Source organism: Oxyura jamaicensis, chromosome 4, assembly GCF_011077185.1.
Source record: "Oxyura jamaicensis isolate SHBP4307 breed ruddy duck chromosome 4, BPBGC_Ojam_1.0, whole genome shotgun sequence".
NCBI lineage: Eukaryota > Metazoa > Chordata > Aves > Anseriformes > Anatidae > Oxyura > Oxyura jamaicensis.
In genome coordinates, this window is record NC_048896.1 from 91,741,946 (window position 1) to 91,761,429 (window position 19,484).

The 19,484-nt window shown below is 37.3% G+C and overlaps 1 long non-coding RNA gene across 2 annotated transcripts in view; it reads left to right on the forward strand.

The window, feature by feature from the left end:
- The window catches only part of LOC118166485, an 88,526-nt gene that overhangs the window by 54,823 nt on the left and 14,219 nt on the right, over positions 1-19,484 (forward strand). Inside the window, exons 3-5 of one of the 2 annotated variants that reach the window (XR_004750523.1) lie at positions 2,824-2,963; positions 5,298-5,474; positions 9,542-9,649. This is a non-coding gene — a long non-coding RNA (uncharacterized LOC118166485). The remainder of the gene's footprint in view (positions 1-2,823; positions 2,964-5,297; positions 5,475-9,541; positions 9,650-19,484) is intronic. The other variant, XR_004750524.1, reaches the window with a different exon arrangement.

A 19,484-nucleotide genomic window follows, 5' to 3' on the forward strand; every position in this document is an offset into this window, starting at 1 on the left:
CTATTCTATTCTATTCTATTCTATTCTATTCTATTCTATTCTATTCTATTCTATTCTATTCTATCCTATTCTATTCTATTCTATTCATAATCTCCAGTGAGCTGGCAAACATCTGGAACACAACTAAAGAGTTAGCCCTCTCAGAAGTTTTTTGGGGGGGGCATATGCATGATTTGCATATCATGCATATCCACCTTGACCAAATTATTTGTTTACCTCTGTGGTTTATGTGAGATACAGAGGAAGGCAATAAGATGGATGGAGGCATATAATTGCTTCCCAAGATGGAAAATTAAACACACTAGAGTTCCTCAGCCTGGAAAAAAGCACTTAAAGGAGAAATTTAGAACACTATGAACAACATGAAGGAAAGTAAATAGGGAAAAGTTTATTCATTTACACAGACAAGGAGGGCGCAAAGACATTAACAGGCAGCACAAGTTAAATAAACTAAAATTAATGAACTGCAGAAATGATTGCCACAGAATGGAAAAGAGGCTGAAAATAGAGATGGATTTTTAAAAGTGAATAGCAAAATACCGAAAAGGAAGGTATTTCAAGGCCTATTAAACAAAATCTTTGGATTCAACATCTGTTTCAGAAAAACCCTGATCTACACACGGAATAAATTTATATTCATTACTGAGGGGGTGTAGTGAGCAAAGAATATTCCTGGATGTATATATATATATATTTAACTCCTTGTTAAATATTTTTCAGAACAGGACTGGTCTTTCAAAGTAAGTAAAGCTAAGTGTTGACAAGCATGTCTGCACTTCCATTATATCCAGTGTAAATGCAGTCCAAACAATGACTGAAATGTGGAGAAGGATTCAGTTCCCACATCACAGACACTTTCACTGGATGTGCTAAGTAACTCTGTAAACTCTGGAGGGTGCAATTCAGTTATCTAAGCACAGGTTAGGGGTGTCTTAGAGGTCCTGTGAGTATAGGCTGCTTTCTAGCCATTCCTTCTGGAGAAAGTAGGTCCCGTGTCATGTCTGCCAGTCCCATGCAGGTTGTCTATGATCTGTGGATATAGTCGCCTTGTGTTTAAACATATAATTAAGTCTTGAATTATTTTTACTGGCCCTTGTGAAAAACAAGATAGTGGAATGAATGAACTTTTAGTTTGATTAACCGTTACCATTCCTGTGTTTTCCTCTGACTCCAAAAGAATAAAATGGATAATAAAGTCATTTTCCTAGGCTTTGTATATTATGCTCTTTGGCCCCAAATCTACAGCATAGGTCCTATAATAAGGCCCAGATCCATACAAGTAGTTAGATATTCCCAACAGCAAGAGTTAAGCACCTAAAGGCCCTAGTAGATGCACCGCTGTCATGGTTATGAGCAATATACCCCACATCATATGCTCATCTAGCAGTTTAGATGTTAAATTCCCCTCTTTGTCAGGAGGGTTGGAGTTAAACAGTGTTAATCTGGCTCTGTGCAAATGACTAGTGATATGAGAACACAAAGCAAATGTGGTGGAGAAGTGTCTTAAAATCTCAGTAGGATGTCAGTATCTATAGTGCTACTGTTTATTATGGGAGCAAACACAAGGGGAACACTTTTTTTAAAGGCTGCCCCTTGTTATTTTTATTTTTATTTTTATTTTTTTATCCAACTGTATTATGAGGCATTTTCTTTCTTGCTGCTTGTTCCTTCTGTCACATGCACTTCATAAACTGGCCCTAAATCCAGAATAACTTATCACAGGAGGATCATTTAGCACATGGGAATTTCACAAGAACACTTTGTTGGCATAATCTGTCCTATGAGTATCCATGTACCCACATTTCCTGGCATGCTACCTAACCAACTAGGAAACCAGTGAACACCAGCTGCAGCATAAATCCTCTGAAGGCACTGGCATTCCTCAAAATCAGAGAAAGTCTTTAATTTATCTCTAAAACAATCTCTAACATTATCTGATGACTGACAGAAAAAAAAAAAAAAAAAAAAAAAAAAGGATGGTTTTGAGTCACAAAGTTGAATCAAGTAGCATTCCACTTCCTGAGTGGCATGAAGTAGGGTTGGAAATCAAAGCCTTGTATCCTGACATATAATAGAAACCAATACATAAATATAGATTTTCTCATCCTTACTTTGTTCCTAGATGTTTTCTCGTCTTCTAACCATGCTTCTCTCCCATCCTAGTAAAATGTATTTTATTTAACCACAGTATGAATATAGATCACTTTAATTTCTTTCCTGCATAATAGAACAAATCATAAAGGTTTTTAATAAAATACACACAAAAAGGAGGGCAGCAATATAAAAAGAATACAGTTAATAGGTCAGATCCTAAGTTATTTTTAAATCTTGGTAGTTTTGCTGACTGCAGTAGCATGTTCTTGATTGATACCAGCTGATAATTTTGCCCCTTCCATTTACATTTTAAAGGAGGTAATGGAAATACTGAACTCAAAGCTTGATCAGATAGTGGAACAATTTGCTTAATGAGATAATTATGGCTCCACTATGACCTTCCAGGAAAGCTGAGCTGTGTTTACAGTTAAATGAATGCACAGACTTGTCCTGATCAGTGCAATGAACTGAGTTGAATAGCTCAGGAGTTCCAGCTCTGTGGTGCCCAAATGCTGCCACGCGGGCTGTGTATGCATAAATGCGCGTGTGCATGCTTGCACTCCCCACCAGTGCTCTTATCAGGCACCTTGTTTCTGCAGCCAATAGAAGTGCTTCAGTAATCGCCATCCCCATTCTGCCTACGTTTCATTACATCCCATTCCTTATGCAGCAGGGAATAATTGGACTTAGTAGTTGCCGTGAAACCAGTTTTTGCTTCTCTTCAACTAGCTTCCTGTGTGGCTTCTTGCCATCAGCAGCTCATTTGGATGCCTTGGCTCATTCAGGAGCAGCACACTATTCTCCGCAGAATTACTACTACATGCAGGATATAGTTGTGGTGCTCCAAAGTGTACCTCAGGACTTTCCAGGTTTGTAGCCAGCCCCTGTTTAGTACTGGTGATGTGTGTTGGATGTGTTGACTTCTGTACCTTTATACTCATTGACTATTTCACTCGGTGCTTGTGTGTGAGGAAGGACAAAGGATAACTTTAAAAGTGTTTTCCTTTCTGTTGCATAGTAGATGAAAACAGGATACTAAGAAATGAAAAGGGCATCTAGGTATATTAACTATGGACAAACAATTAGAAAAAAAAAAAAAAAAAGAAAAAAAAAAAAAAAGACTTTTTATTGGTTGCCTTCCCTACTGACTGGCACTCTGTCCTGATCTAAATTCTTTGGAATTGTATTTTTACAAAGGCTCTGTCAGAGAAGCTAAGTCCAAAGGGATCTTCTTAATGCAGAGTAATTTTACTTCAATATCGAAAGCTATCATAATCTTAGATACTGTCTATAATTATATGTGTGATATAGTAGTTTTCTGTAATCTTATTAGTCCAGAATAACTGGTTTGCAATTCTTTTTAAGTGTTTTCAACACTTCTTTTTGAACAGCTGCTATGTACCCCTGTGATGCTTCTGTGTCCCAGATGTTATAAGGAGCAGAGTCTGGGAACTGGGAACATTTATATGGATCTAGAATTAAGAACCCAAGTATACCAGAACAACAATATTTAACTCATGGACAGGCTAAGAATTATGGAGAAGGAGGAAATCACTTATATTCAAATATAACATAAGACTTAAACAGCAGCCTCATGCTTAGTGTAGTTTATTTGCTTTGTTTAGCATTTTTATGGCTTTTTGACCATAACCTGTTGTTTATATATATGTTTATATATAATGTCAGTTAGGGAAACTCCGGCACACATAGGTGTAAATTCACTTAGACATAGTTCTTCATGGACATGTCTTCTTATTGAAAAAAAGTGTTCATGCCCATACCAGAAATATACTACAGACAAAATAAACATGTTACTGGGTGATGATTGATTATGTCACTTACACATTTATTTGTATATATATTTTAATATACAGATATACACACTCTACAAAATACCTTACCTATAACAAATTAAGAATATATATATTTTTCAAACTTTTTATAAAATACTTTAACCCTGCTGACATGTCTTGAAATTTGTTGTTTCTTTTCAGTTCTCATTCATTTTTCTTCTGTCCTCAGCAAGGTAACTTCATGTGTGACAATCAGAAGAAAACCGAAATACCACCTGACTGTGCTTATCTCAGTGTGTGTATGACCTTGGTGGAAAATAAATCCCTGCAAAAGGCTGATCCTCTTCCAGGGCTGGTTCAATGATCTCTTTCAGGCCACCCAGTTATATGACTTGATAATCTTGACTAGTTAAACTTTAAGTTCCAAACAGACCTACAATAGCTCCTTTGATTTATGTAACAAATACAGAATCAAGGCTTAGAAGTTTTGCATTAACATGCATGAGGCACTGGAACAGGCTGCCCAGAGAAGCTGTGGATGCCCCATCTCTGGAGGTATTTAAGGCCAGGTTGGATGGGGCTTTGAGCAACCTGGTCTGGTAGGAGGTGTCCCTGCCCATGGCAGGGGTGTTGGAATTAATTGATCTTTATGGTCTCTTCCAACCCAAACCATTCTATGAGTCTATGATATGTTCTTATCTAGTTTGCCTGTGACAACACAGCTGAAGGTGGAGGAGACCATGGAAGGATGCCCGTGCACAGATGGCTCCACAGTACAATAGCCAGACACTGCCCACAGGCTATACTCCTTTCCCTATCTGATGTTTTAGTATTTCATACATGATTCAGACCTTGGGCTTTCCCTTCTCCCCTAAATTCTTCTGGTTTGCACACAGAGCCTGAAATACTGTACTAATTCTATCCAACTTGGAGTTTAAAGTCCCAACATTTCACTCCTTTTAATGGAAAAAGCTAAAATTTTCTTAAGGAAAATCTCTCAGCCCCTCTCCACGCTAGGACAGCTGTCGGACTGAAGCCAAAGGTTCAGGATGGCAGCTAACAGCTGAGTGACACTGCAGACTGCTGCAAGGCATGTTATTGTTATGAAGTTAAAAGGGCAGCAGACAACAGCAAACCTGAATGTCACCTGCTGCTTATGACACACATCTAAAAGGGAGCAGATCTGTATCTGGGACTATTCCTTGGTCTTATGTCTGACAGCCAGAGATACTCCAAGGTAGGGTATAGGATTTTTGCTCCTAGCTGAATTCTCAGACCACTCATTTATGGAGTTTGCCACCTTCTTCTATCTCTATTGCTTTTACTAGAAGATGTGCCTTCCCCAGAATTATTCTGATTTAAATAACCAACCAGCAAATAAACCTAAAAAGGTTATCTTTTCTGATTTAGACAGCTGTTCTCAGGGGAAGCTGATGTGCTCTGCAGTTCTTGCCCCAACCAGACACCTACTTGAAATGCCCAGGTTAGGAGTCAAAATCTTCCAAGAGCTCTGTATAAGCACTGATGCTTATACAGAGAAACAGCAGATCTATGGGTGACTCAGCATAGACACAGAATGAATTACTTGTAAGTACTTTCTTGACTCTTCAAGGAGCCTGGACTGTCTTAGCTTTTAACGTTGTTCCTTCTGTGAAATACCTGCAGCTTGCAGGGATGAATGCATCTTTTTATGTATGGATATGAGTCCTCAAGAGGGGTGAGAGCTCAAACACTTGCTTCTGATTGGCACTTCCCACTGTGCAGGTGCCTCTCAACTCAGCAACAGAGGCAAAGCATCACCCTTGAGAGGTGCTGAGCATGGATTATATAGAGAGCCCTGGTACCCTGGTGACATACACACTATTCAAGTGGGAAGCTTCATTGTGGAGATGCTATTTTGGGTGCCTGAATTAAATGTTCTGAATCTGTCTATCTAATACACACACACGCACACACACACACCACATTGCATCTTGCCAACATGAAATTTAGTACAAAAACAACCTGAAAAAGAAAATCAAAGGCCATGAAAATTGCTCCATCATTATAATATAGTAGTTGCATTTCATAAAAGTTATGTTGCCTTGTTACTATGGTAACTGCATTTAAGTCTTCTTATTACTAGGTGGAACATGTAAAACAACTGAACTTATAGAAAAGAGTTCACCCTTAATTTTCTCTCTCTTTTTTTTTTTTTTTTTTAACGTCTGGATATTATGTAAAGTGTTATAAACATTTATAAGTATTTAACTTAATCAGCAATGCTTATGAAACCAATTATTCTATTAGCAGGAGCATTCAGGTACAGGGCATGAATCAGAAGATTCATTCTGTGAATGAGGGTGGGACAAAAGGAGGATGGAGGAGGGATAAATATTTCTTTCACTGTTTCCACAGTGATAAGTGATGTTTGGTTTAATAATGTATCTCCTTCCACAAGGAAAGCAACTTCCCTCATTATTTGCCTTTTGTTGCACTGTGCAGGAGTCCTCTCTAGCTTGCCCTGAAATGTTGTTGGGTTTGCTGTTAGAAAGAATGAATGTAATTAGAAAAGAAAGGGAGCATTTGCAAATAAACTACTGGGAAAATATATGTATTTATAAAATTTATATATATATATATATATTCAATTAAATTTTGGCAAGTTTAAAAACAAAAACACAGCATCAAAAATTCTGTATGAAGTAAATGAATGAGATTTCACACCTTTGCAGAATGCCAGGGTTTAGGAAGATGTTAAGTGATGTGATTGTGTGTTGTTCATGTTCCCAGATATGTGCCATATATTCTAGTGTCCAAAATTTACACCAAAAATATGTGTTTACACATGATTGCAGTAACTACAGTCTAATCAGGGCTTGATCTATGGCCATGTGAGTAAGTGGACAGACTCATAAATTTGGAGAGAAAAATGGATAATTTTATGGTGTCAGATTTTCTGAGGTATGTGAGACAAAGGCAGTGCTCACTATTTCTGTTAGGTACATCAAGATTTCTTACTATCTTTTCCGTAAAACATATAGTTTAAGGCTGAATTTTCACATCTTTCAAGCATCATCTATCGTAAGACTTCCAGATAACTCTTCTAGCCATCTGACAAATACCTGAGTTATTTGATAAATACAATAGTCATTTGACAAGTACTCTCTGGAACTCCAGCCACAGGGACCAAATGTTTCTGTCCCTGCTCCTGTGAAGAGGGTTTTCTCTTACCCATGTATAAAGCATTTCCTCATACACTTATGAGGAACTACTCACTTATACACAGAATGCCATAAAATCCTTGTGTCACAAGGACTCCTTCCCAGGTCACCCTGTTAACTTGATTTGTCCAGAGAGGTTTTGGTGCTCAGGGAGGCTGTGGAATCTCCCTCCCTGTAGACCTTCAAAAGCTTCCTCTGCAACCTGCTTGGGTGGCCCTGCTGGAGCAGGGATTAGACCAGATGGCCTCCAGAGGTCCCTCCAAACCTCAACCACTCTGTGATTCTGTGATAACAGCTGTCCTATTATGTACTGTTCCCTTTCTTAAAGAGGTCTGTGTTCAGCCCTGCCTTCAAAATCTAGGAGAAGATGGCACAGTCAGGTTCCTGGGCCCTCTGCAGCTCTGATATGTATAAGCTCCTATGTCAATAAAACATAGTTCTGTTCAGAAGTAGTTACTTTGCTGTTTATGAATTCCAGTGAATTTATTTGCTAAATAAAGTATAAAAATATTGCTTACAAAAGCCAAGCCAATCATGTTAAGAGGATGAATATCAAATGAAAAATAATTTCCACATCAAAGATTTCTCTTAATACAAAACCCTATTTAAAACCGATCTAAGTGTAGCAGGTTGTTTGTAGTTTATTATACTGCAAAGTCTTTATAGGCAGCCTATCAAGTAGAAGCTCTGGCTGCAAGTATGTATATATAATTGATACTGTGCTTGAAGAGATACGAAAATTATGAGAGTTTAATACATGTCATCTGCAGTCTCAAGCGTATTGTCCATGCTTAGTAGATGGCATTTTTCAGTTGACTTCCATAGTGAAATGCAGCTGTTGGTTTATGTCAAATCAATAAAGACTTAATTACAGTAAATGTAAAAGAATTATAAATAAATGTAGTACAAAGTAAGTGTATGATAAAAGTGTCTAAGCTCTAGAAATGAACAAGGAAAACTTGTGGGACAGGCAAACCAAAAGCTGAAACTTTCCCCAAAGCACCCCAAACCCCAAGAAAACCTTCTTTTCAAATTATTCCTTACAAAGAAAGCCCTTTGCTTGTAACCCTCTCTGTAATGATCATTTTACATTCATACAAGTAGAAAGGAACAGATTCTCATCTGGTTTAAACTGATGCCAATACATTGACCTTGATAGAGTTCTACCAGGTTCTACTAGCATTCCAGAAGAAACCCAGAACATAGAAAATACAGTTCATGATGATGTTTTGCAAGAAAATTTTCTAATCCATGAATGTTGTGGGATTCTGTTGTTGTTGTGGTTGGTTTTTTATTTTTTTATTTTTTCTTTTTATTTGCTTGTCTGTTCATTTTTGCTTGTTTTTATGATAGCGGTCTTAGTGGTCTTTCCCCCCTCCCCCCTTACTAATAAATAATGGACAAAAAAATAAATAAATAAAAATTTGAAAATAAACATTATAGAGAATGTGTTTTCTTTGGCCTTCATCTTGAAATCAGATGTGAATGATATAGACTCTCTTCAGGTCTGTCTTAGTAAACTAAGCAGCACTAAAACACAGGCTAGAGCATCAGGCCAGGTCCAGACAGCTTTAACTCTTACCATGCTCCTGGTAAGAATTTTCATCCGGAAATTGTGCCTGTCCTTGCATGTGGTTCATATGAAAGGAAGAATAATTCAAGGGCTGCTCTAAACAGGAGGAGTAAGCAAGGCCACCTTCTCTTGGTAGTTGACAGTTTAGCCATATTACACCTCATCCTCTGACCCTTGAGTATTTTAGTTAATAACACGGGCATCCTATTCTTAGAGAACCCCACTGACTGGTGTGAATTTCAATGTGATTCTCAGACTCAATGTGAAATCTCAACTGTACAAGGAGAGATACACCATCCACACAGCTTGTAATTTTAATGTTTTATAAGAATGAGAAAAGAATTATTTAAAAAAGACAGTGTTAACCTGGTCATCACTTCTCAGGGACTTCTGGGGGTTGTGTAGTCTAAGCACCCCTTCTCCAAGCAGGGACAACCAGAATTCATTGCTCAGGGAATGTCCAGTCACATTTTGAGTACCTCTAGGAATGGAGACTCCACAACCTCTCTAAGCAACCTGTTCCCGAATTTGATGACCCTCTGTGATGGATGCACTGAACTCTTTGACCAAACTAGCAGTAATTTGGTTCAGACTCTGAAGGAAGTAAAGGCCTATACCTTGATTAGGCCATGGCCTTCTCTAATCACAAACTATTCTTTGAAACTCACACAGGACTGGATTACATGGTGTGCTTTAATGTTCATAAGCCTGGAGGCCATACAATTAACACCTGAGTAGCAGGATGTTCTTCCAAGACTAATTTATCAAGGAAAGAAGTCATGTGTACAAAGAGACATATGCTTACAGTTTCCTTTTTACATAATCTGACTACAGACTACTACTTCATCATATGACAGCCTGAATAAGTTATTTTGGAGCTCTCCTTGCTAAGCAGCTGGCTGCACGGTGATGTCCCCTTGAGATGGGATGACTCTCAAGGATATTTCTTGAGGTTGAGAGACCCCTTAATGAACTGCAGATCTTTGGTAAGTGACATATCATGCATAACTTGTACCACAGGGCATTAAGTTCTAGTATCAGTGAATTTGAATCATTATTACATCGTCTGTGTAGTAAGTAATAAGTTGAACTTCACCATCAAACTTTGTTAAGCTTCACATTTACAATATTTTCCTTCAGTAAATCATTTTCACTACTACCTTTGGTGGTGATTCTTTGAAACCTCAACCATTTAAATCTCAAACATGACACCCTCACAGTAAAAAAAAAAAAAAAAAAAAAAAAAAAAAAAAAGATTTTTCTTTCATTTAAATGGAAAGTCCTGTATTTTAGTTCGAGCCCACTTCTTCTGTACATCACTCTGGACACAATTGAGAAGAGTCTGACTCTTTATTCCCCCCATCAGGGATTTATATACACTTTTGGGATCCCCCTGAGCTCTCTTTGACACACTGAACAGTCCTAGATCTATCAGTCCCTTGTCATGCCCCATGTCCTTAATGATCTTTGCAGTTCTTAAAGAAATACAGTGTTATTTACCTCATGGCATTTTCATGAGGTCAAGTGGCTTGACAGAAGAGGTAGGGTTGCCCATAGGGGAGCACGCCTACCAGCTTTGTAGCTAAACATTCCCATGAGGCCTGGGCTGCACTGAGGTCCTCCAAATCCCCAGGAAGGTATCTTTTTTCCTAAGGATCTTTCTGTACAGGAAAAACAAACAAACAAACAAACAAACAACAACAACAAAAAAAAGCAGTATTTTCAACAATTGTTCTGTCACGTTTCTGACTGAGTCTTGGGCTTTTTTATAAAAACAATGTGTATACTCAGGAGAATCTCAGTTCTCATTTCTAAAGGTACTGAAGGCAAAATCTAGCCTTTGATATATGATATACTTTGGCCTAAGGGAATATGGCCTTACCTTTAGGCTCTTATATATGTCTCTGTTTGTGTTTCTCTGTGTGTGTGTGGACATTACCTACCTATTAGCTACAGTAGGTGCCTTAGTGCTCTTTTATTGCCAAGGGAATGTACAGAAGGAAGCATGCTCTGCCAATGTCAGTCACACTGGATAAGGGCTTCAGTTTATAGCTCTAGTTGCTGTGAAGTTTGCAAATATGAGAAAGTATACCCTAGGGTACAGAATGCCTCTAAATGGCAGTATTGTGTTGGATTCAGTTTCTTCACTGCACATCACACTTTTCCTTAGCCTATGCAACGGGGAAGTCAACAAAAAGCAGCAGTCATTGAAAGGATGGGCCCCATACAGAAGAGCTTCCCAAGAAAGGAGCTATGGCTGTATAGTCATCCGCTATTGTTTCTTGCATAAGCCTAGTAATACTTTTAGTCATTAATGAAAAATTATATGTTAAATGTGTATATGTGTACGTATGTATTAAATTCTGGTATTTTTTATTTTTAAATTAACTGAAAGTAATTCCGGATATTCCATGCAGAAGAGACTACAAGAAAAATGAACATAAGAGGATTTAATTAAAATTCACTTATGCTAATAGAGTTATTCTTTTATATCAAAGACGTACTGAAGATGGAAAACATCATCACATGTCTGGATTTCAGATGTATTGACATAAGACAATACTGAAATCATGTGGATGACCTTAAGTAAAGACAGAACTCTTGGTAGATTCAGCCATTTCCCCTTGTTATTTCCTGTGATATGGAAGATGTTGCTCTTACTCCTCAACAAAGTTCAGGTAGGTCACACCATCACAAACTATGCACACAAATTTCAAAGGCATTGATTTTGCTGGGACTATGCATAAAGATACATTTAAGAACATAACTGATCTCTGATTAGACAGAAGAGTTACAAGTTAGAAAGGGAAAGTAAAATGAGTTCTTTCGCACTATATTTCTTAAAGTCAGTTACTTGCACGTTTCATTCTCCTTCTTAGCATTCATTTTCAGTAGCTGTTTTTGCTTTAAATATGCACAGTTAAATTCTAACCCATGATTCTTTCACACAAGCACTTTGATCCTTCCTGTCCTCCACAGAAAACAAACCATCTTCCCTCTTCAGTTACTTGGCAACGTGAGGAAGCAAGTATGGACCATATCCCGCGCTTATTCTCCCACAGATAAAACTGATGGGGAACCAATAGGAGGAATTGTACAGCTGCTTAAATAAATGCTTCAGGAACTTGCAGGTTTGAGGAGGTCGCACCACCCCCATCATTATCCTATCAGCTCTCCTTTTAAGTGAGAGCTGCAAATCTCCCAAGCACATTGTTTTATTTGGGGTATGTTGGATTTCTTTTAATATGTTTAGCTTATCAGCTGGCCTTCTTCTGGCGAGCAGCTAATAAGTTATTTCATTTTCAGTAAAAAGGCAGGGAATACAATGTAAAAGCTGATGGCTGGAATCTAGGACACGTTTCTTTCCAAAGCTCTTCAGAAACATGCTGTGCATCTTTGAACAATGACCTTAGCTTCTCCTCTTCAGATAATATTTCTTTTAAAAGGGTCATTAGTCTAAGACTCACAAAATCATAGAATGCTTTGGGTTGGAAGGGACCTTAAAGATCATCTAATTTCAACCCATCACTATGGGCAGGGATGCCTCCTACTAGCTCAGGCAGCTCAAAGTCCCATCCAGCCTGGTCATGACTTAGGGGTCACATACACAAAAAAACTTGGATGTCTGAAGTGTGCAATTGCACTTTTTAGGTACCTGGCACAGATTCCAAATCCCTGAAGGACTGTCTAAGCATACTTCCTCTCAATGGAGACACATACAAATATATATATATATATATAGTAAAAATGCTAAATGAACGTCTCCTTGTGAAAACGTGTCTTAGGCACCAGCTGAGACTCAGAGGGGATGCCTCACTCCTGCAAAGCCAGAAATGCCCTCTGAAGATATGTTTAAAACCACTTGTTCTGTTTGACAATCTTAGCAGAGCTGTGATATTGGACTATCACTATCTAAATGTTACGGGACGGAAAGTTCATCCAGTATGTTGAACTCATGCTCCCTCAGCATCAGGGAATTGCCAGGAAAGTATTATAAATATCAGGGTAGCAGCCACAATGACAGGGTGAAAGACTTTTTTTTTTTTTGCTCAGTAGTTTCAACTGAGGTAAGTATCATATAATTATTATTTTTCCTTTAGATTCAACAGGCCAATGTTTATTTTATGTTGAAGGGAGGGAGTACTCTGGAGAGACATCATCCAAAGCCTCCTTGTCCAGACAGAGTGCCTGCACGTGAGTCTGTAAAGTCATGTTCATATTGTTTCTTTACATCTCTTTCTTGTCTCCTGAAAACTGTTTAGTAGAAAACAGTGCAGCTTCACTAGAAAACACAAATTGTGCTCCCAGCCCAGCCCCTGGACTTTAAGATCACAGACTCAAAAATTACTTTATCAAATTTGGTTATTCAACCTATGAAAAATAAAAATAAAAAATTCCTTTGAATTGCATAATTCTACTTAGGTAGAACTACCATAGGTACCTCTACCCTTTAATTAGCTTGCTTTTGTGGAACAACTTAGAAAAGTATCTTTCCATTCCCTCTTATAAAAGAGAGCAGATGACAGACAAATCTGCTTTACTTAAATCTTTTTTGAATGATGGATATTGAATAAAGGTCTTGTTGAGGAGAACAAAATTCCAGCCGAGCATTGTACTAACTAAAGGCATCACTTCAAAATCATAATTATAACCACGTATTTAAATATATTCAGTACAGGAACACAGCATTTGACATTTGTATGCATCTGGGTATACCTACAGCTCTTTTTAAAGATAGAAACTCTTCTCTTATGCATTTTTTTTTTCTCATACCCTGAGCGATAGGCTCCAGGGCAGATGCATTCTGCAGTGGAGTAGGGGATGGTGGTGTAAAGGGGGTTCCTTACACCAAGGCCCATCAAGGCAGCCAAGGGAGCCAGGACAGAAGCAGAGAGCACACCTGTGGGAGGTATGCCCATGCTGAAGAACTGCTTCGCCTGGTGGCAGAGTTTCAGGAGGAGGTGGGTAGGCTGAGGAGCATCAGGGACTCAGAGGAGATCAACAGGTGGTATTTTTCTCCATCCTTCCAGTAGTGGGGAACAATACTGAAAGCAACAGGCAGACCCAGCAGAGCAATACCTGGCTCCGAGACTGGTGCCACCAACATAACTCGGGGTTTCTTGATCATGGGAAGTTCTACATGATACCAGGCCTACTGGCTCCTGATGGGAAGCACCTTTCTTCAGGGGGAAAAGGATTTTTGCCCAAGAGTTAGCAGGGCTGATTGATAGGTCTTTAAACTAAATTCAGAGGGGGAAACGGACAAAAACAGGCCTGCCAGTGATAAGCTATAGGACTGCATGTTAAAAAATTGAGGGACTGCATGCTAGCAAGACCGTTCAGTCTGTCCCATGAGGGGCTGGGTTCAATGAAGCACATCTGAAATGTTTCTACACGAACACACACAGCATGAGAAACAAACAAGAGGTGCTAGAAGCCTTGGCCTGGTCCCAGAGCTATGACACCTTTTACATAATCAAAACCTGATAGTAAGAGACCTGTGACTGGTGTGTGGAGATGGACGGCTACAGGCTCTTCAAAAGGGACACACAGGGCAGGCGAGGTGGGGGGTGGCACTCTATGTGGAGCCAGGAGTTGGACTTGATGATCTTTGATGATCTTTGTGGATCCCTTCCAACTTAGGATATTTTATGATTCTATGATTTTTCCTACAATAAATTCCATTTTGAAGTCAGATTGTGAGGCATGTTCATAATATGGAAAATATATTTGAAGAAAAAAAAAAAAAGAAACAAAGGACCATGTAATTCTTCTGTGCCATCAACAACAGAGGTTTATGATGTTCAAAACTATTTTAACTTTACAGCAAAAAGGAATGTCCTTATTTCCATTGTTTATATTACAGAGAGACATTGTTTTAAGCACAGAGAAAAAATCCATCAACAAACAAACAAACAAAAAACCTGCAACCTACATATGCAGGAGATTAAAAAAAAAGGGGGGGGGGGGGAGGGAGAGGGGAAGAGATAATATAACCATATTAAACTGAGATATGGAAAAAGATATGGAAAGGGAATTGGCACTACTGAGGTCTCAAAATAATGCCCTTTTATTCTACAATGGAGAAACCACAAATTTCTTATCATGTTGCCCTAATGCAGACATTTAAAATAGGTCAGAAGTGCCTACTTCTCCTAAATACCTTAAAAGAGTCAAGGTCACTCATTTATTGACATTTACTTTATAGCAGAATAAAACTATGTGAAACGATTCTTAATCCTGAAGCCTGCCTGACAGCCTGTGTCTCAGATTGCCCTCTTACTAATGGTTACTATTTTTCCTGCTGTAATTCAGGTGACTATGAGACAGGAAAGAGAGGTTTTCCTATACCGTAACTATGCCAAAATACAAAAATATCAAATTCTGCATTCATCCTGAAAAAGCAGAAGAGAAATATTAAGCTATGTCCTTCCAGGCTTTTTCCAAAACTATGTAAAGAGCGCTAAGCATTCTCACAAACATCAACATCATTGTAAACTGTTAAGCCATAGCAGCAGAAATGCAGATCACCTGACTTGCATGAATACTTAATTAAGAAAGTAGACTTTCCATATCATCATTGGGGCATATAGAAAAAAACTGGGCACACTTAAATTAAATGCTAATAATTCTCTACTGACCACTGAAAGGTGCTTTAGGTTCCTAATTTCTAATTTAGTGTTAGGTGTTAGATGACTGAAATTATAGAGTCAATATCCCACCTGGAAGAAAAGAAGCAGAATTCTGAAAAAAAAAAAAAAATCTGATCCATTTCCCCTTATAAATCTCTCATTGCTGAAATAAAAAAAGAAGTAAACTCACCTCTAAAATGTCAAGATGGATTTGGAAGAAAGGAAAAAAAAAAATGATTAAGATAAGAAATACAAAAGAACTCACAAATTAACACCTCAGTGAGTTTAGTCCTTCTTTAGAAGATCCTATTTCCAAGGACATAATGTTGTTCCTTTTCCTTTGCCACACAAAAGGATATGCAATGGCATTCAAAGTAGTTACACTATTCAGTGCTCTTCCTTACTACATGTTCCAGTCTACATGTGAATTTATAGCATATATGCCACACCAAAACAAATGAAAATGAATACATATTATCAAGAGGCAGTTCCATAATAAGAAAGAAAGTGGAGAGTGTAGATAGGGTATTCAGGAATACAAACCAAGTAAACACACACAAATGAAATAAAAGCAGAAATGAAAGAAACAACAATGCCTTACATGACTGCTCAGATAGTGATTAGTGAGTGTCTTATACTTATTTATTTTGCTGACTTTCATTATGTTTTCCTGGAAGATATCCCACAGCTCTCTAAGTTTACTTAGATCTGAAATATATGAACCAAGTTCACAGTATGATACCAGGAAACTAGGTCTAATTGCTTTGCATGGGTACAGTTTCTAAAAGCTCACATAATGAGATTTCAGACATACACAGACAAAAATAAAGCATAAGAATGAGGTGAGGGTTCTTCTGTTTCTGTTTTATCAGATTGCTTCTCTTGCAGCTGTTCAGGTCTCTGGTCATGAATCTTAACCATGATACAGTTTAAAACCTGATACGGAATGCAGAATGCATTGAAACACTTAACTGTTTGTAGTACCCAAGAGTAACTCTAATTTCCATAGCCAAAAACAAAAACAAAAACAAAATCAATAATAATAATAATAATAATAATAAAAAAAAAAAGCCTGAAGGCTACAGAAATTCCTGTACTGCTTCCCAAACATAATTTTAAATCCTTTTCCTTGTATACCCATATCAGCTCTAATATGTACTCTAATTCAAACAATGTTGAGTTTAAGAGTTTAAAGCAAAATATTAATGCAAAAATGAACAGACATGAAAAAAAAAAAAAAAAAAAAAAAAGTATACTTATTCTGCAGGGCTTCTATAAGCATAGCTCATCCTGACAAAACTTCAAAGGAAGAAGAAATCTTGAACACTTATATATATAAGATGGTTGGCATAAAATTTATATTTGTTCTTACTTCTCGTTTTAAATGCTAAAGTACTCAGTTTAATTAAACTTGCTCCAAGGAGATCTCTGCTTTCCCTTAGTAAATGATGGGCACAAACTTACAAAATAAAGCCTTTTGATTGCACAAAGATCTGTATTTACCATCTGGGGGAAACGGATTTGAAAGAGAATCCGTTGAGCTCCAGTTGTGAGCTCATGCATTCACAGTCACACGGGCATGCAGCCTCCTCGTTTAGACCAAGACTGTGATGATTTTGATGTTATGTGGAGCGCTTAGAAGAGGTGGCTTCTCATATAACCTGTGCACAGAGCTCCTGGAGATCACTGTCATTAGAGAATTGGGCTTTGCTTTAAGGGCAAAATCCAACAAGTTATGTCTTCTTCTCAAAAAACATGATATTCCCCTTGATAAGGAGTATGAAAATATTATTTTCCATGCTCTCAATGAAAAATAAGGTGCGTAAATTGTGCATTAACTAGCCTATCCAAGCCAGCCACCTCTCTACTGAAACAGGAATTTCGTCTCTATTTTTCTTTTCAAATAAGGGGGAAAATCTCTTTCAGTTTGAAGCTAATATTAAGAACTTAGGAATGCTATCAGCAGCAAATCCCCAAATCCCTTTTTGTTTGATTTTAATGGGATCTTGATATTTCTTCTCCTAGACAGGAAAAATTTCTCTTGTTAAATACCAAAATGTTTAAGAATATGTATTCTCACAGAAAAAAATATATATATATAAAATATATATATATATACATATTAACCGTAGTAAAATGAGAAATGTTTACATTTATAAGATACTTTGCAAGGTTTCTGCCTAGCAAATAATTTAGACACTTTCTTTGATGCTTATTTAAATACTCATAGACCCTCCCCCACATTTTTAACTGTTTATATTATCTCTGATTAAAAACAAACAAACAAACAAACAAAAATCCAGCCATTAATAGGAATAATTTCCAGAAATGTATTCAGTATTAATTATCTGTGATGGCCTGAAATTGAATTTTTTTTCATTTTGAATATAATATCTTCATCTTTAATTAGAAAAGAGTATTCAAGCTAGTATGGAACTAAATATGAAGAGTGTGTGTTTGAGAGAGAAGGACATGAAAATATGGCAACTGATGCAAACTGTTTTCATATTGTTTCTTTTTTTTTTCTTTCCCCTCCCCTTAATAAGACAAGAAGGTAATAAGACAAGGATTTAGTAGCGTTCTGATTGCACTATTCCTGGTAATTATACTTCTGTTTAATGTAGGGTGGAGAACCCATATTGAAAGAACAGGCAATATCAAACGCTTCTTGCATGTTCTGCAATCATACGGTTGCCTCAGAAAAAGGCCCGTTTCTTTCTTGATTTCAAGGTAACATCCATGTTTTCTGTGATCTGGCCTTTAAAGTGTCATTCTGTCTTTTAGTTCCATCATTTGTTACATCAAGGCTGGATCAGTAAACCACATAATTGCAGAAATGACTCTGCTTTCACAGCTCAAAGTAATTGGTAGTGCAAATTAACCACAGAAGTCCAACAAAACTGTTATTGTCTTAAAACTGCACTGAACCGTATATCAGAAGTAATGATAATATTAGAGATCTTGCCTGTAAAATGTATGAAATTATTCAAAAACCATGTTTCTGCTCTTGTAAACCTAGTGAAAAATGGAATGTAGAACTGAAACAAATCTGTGAAGACAGATCTGTTAATGGACTAGTTAAGGATGGAATAGTCCTTGTCGTGTTTATCAGATGAATAATTCACTGATGTATGGATCAAGCTATGGATCTTCTGAAGTCTAACAGTTATTACATATTGGCCTTACCAATTAAATTTGGATTTTTCTCCCAGGCTCCGTGTTTTGTTAAAAAACAAAGGACCTCACACAGGTCATCATTATACTGCACTGCTGCTGTGTTTAGAGATACTGAAGAGACTGGAGGGACGAACGCTTACCCTCATGCATTGGGGCAGTAAAGCAAAGTGCGCTTGTGCTGAAGTCAACAAGGTTGTTGGAGAAAAACTTAGCTTGAGTGCTCTCCCTAAAAACAGTGTACAAACCTCTGAGATTTTATGCTGCCAGTAGCTTTCGAATCTGAAAAATGTAGCTGAAGTAGAAATAGAAAAGAAATACTAGAAATATGCCTAGTAGGTATTTCTGTACCCTTTTAGATGGAGTTTTGTCCAAGTAACCCTGTCATGTTGTTATTGTAAAATGAAGCCACACATCGCTGATGTTAAATTGCAGTTTTCTGCAGCTCCATAGTATTTTTGATTTTTAAGGAACCTGATTTTTTTTCTTACAAACTTTATATAGAAATGACATCAATCCCTTTTGAAATGCAAAACACCACGTTTGTTTCTGAACATGTTTCAAACATGTTTCTGAAAACAACAAGCAAAACCTTTAATCTATCTATACAATAAATAAATAAATAAATAAATAAATAAATAAATAAATATATCTTACCACAGATGATCCTTTCTAGTATTCTCATTCTTTTGGTATCTAATAGTAACTATTGATTCATAAAATAATCCTTAGTTCACAAATAATCTTAACTTTAAACACTTTCAATTGAGGAGTGTTTACATGTAATAAAATGTTTGGGATCTTTGTACCACCAGAACAAAGATGTAGAAAAGAAAGAGAGTTCATAGTCCACGACTAGGTCTACAACTTTATGTGCTTTTAAATGACTGAGTGACACTTTTTCATGCAGTTATAGCGACTAGAGTGGAAACAGTCCTATAGCAGTTCAATCTGTTCTCTCCAAAAAGATGAGCTGTTGTACAGGTTTTTTTTTTTTTTTTTTTTTTTTTTTTTT